The following is a 1,859-nucleotide window of genomic DNA, read 5'->3' as shown; positions in this document are numbered from 1 at the left end:
GGACTGAGTTTGGGTTAAAAAATTAGACTCGATCAATATTTAGGGTCGGATATAGACCCGACATGACTCGGACTGACCCGACCTATTGTCACTCACTCATCATGTTTGTATGTGTCTCTATTCAAATGTGTATAGAATAATGACACATTTTTGTCGAAAATATCATTTATTCTCTAATTTTTCTTCACATATATGATTAATGATATATATATATATATATATATATCATTTTATATGTCAAATTACGTATTCGTAATAATAAATAATATTGAGAAACTTTATCTAAAATGACTATATACATTATATTTAAGTGTCTATGGTTAGATTTGGGTTTAAAAGTTGGTCAGATTGATATTTAGGGTCTGGATTAGCTTTGTTTCCAGATTCAAAAAATGACTCGACCAACATTTAAGGCTGGGTAAGGGAGATACCTTAACTCATCCCAACCCGGCTCATACTCACCCTAGTCTTGACCCACCAAATAATCTATTAAAAAATATATTTTTACTTTCTCACTTTAAACATAAACTAGTTACTCTATACAAACATTTTTCACAAAAAATATTGCAATTGTGCCGTATTAATTAAATGATACATTGATACATAGATCATTTTTTATTGAGTTTTGCTGTGAAAACACTCGAGCACAAAATGCTGGATTCTATATTGTAATTCTTCTTCTTCTTCTTCTTCTTTTTTTTTGTAGGGGATGGGGGCTTGAATGTTTTGATTTTTAGATGCGGCCCCTTAATTGGGTGAGAGGATATTTTTAAGAGAAAAAGATGTATGTATTAGTAGGGTATGAGTTTGATATATTATTATTGTATCATTCACCATTTATGTTTAATTATTATTAACTTTTCAACAACAAAAAATATAAATAAACGTATATGATATATTGATTGTGTATAAATCTTTATACTGACAATGTATAAATATTACACTTTATTTTTAATTATACCAAAAAAAACTTCATTAAAGTTCTAAACATTAAGTCCGTTTAGTGTTGCATGGGTGGCGCCAATTATAAAGTATTAAGCATCACATGATCACAATAATTGAAGCACCAAACACAAGCATCACAAATAATGAATACAAAGCAAACATTAGGACAAAATTTTATAGCGAAAGATTGAGAACCTAGACCCATTGATTGAACCCAATAAATCTCCATTGGTCAATGCAACAATTATATAAGCCTAATGCTATGCCATATGTGGAACAACATGTCCCATACTATATATATATATATCCCTTATTTTTTATTGGTCAGAAAAGTAAAATAACAATTAAATATATATTAACTTTATATTTCCGACCAATAAGAAACAATATGTTCACGGAGTGACACACATTTTGGACAGAAGATATATTCTTATCATATGTGAATTAAATTCCACTCTAATACTGGAGAATCCAATACTATACCTAAATTGTGACACGTGGTACCAAAAAAGAATTAAGGGTCCAAATCTTTTGTTTTTTTAATCAAATAAATTTAAATTTTATTCCTACTCTCATTCTCATAATTAAGAGTAGAGTACTAGAAATAATCTAATCTCATCATATGTGCATGATTCACTTGCCTAAGAAGCTATATTCCTATGTGAATTATCCCAAGATTCACTCATTAAATAACCAAGCCACAAAGAATGATGTGCACGGCTAAGAGGTATATATATTTAAACTTTTGCACTAGGGAAAGTTGAAGAATGGAATAGTTGGAAGTATATAACTATATATACATGTATTGAAGTGGTTAGTTCATTATGTTATGTGCATCAAGTGTTTTACTACTCATGTCTAAATATTAAATATAATACAAGGACGTGAGGGTTGTATCTATTTTACGTGCTTAG

Source organism: Lupinus angustifolius, chromosome LG09 (assembly GCF_001865875.1).
Source record: "Lupinus angustifolius cultivar Tanjil chromosome LG09, LupAngTanjil_v1.0, whole genome shotgun sequence".
In the NCBI taxonomy this organism is placed as follows: Eukaryota; Viridiplantae; Streptophyta; class Magnoliopsida; order Fabales; family Fabaceae; genus Lupinus; species Lupinus angustifolius.
Note: the sequence above shows the minus strand (reverse complement) of the source record.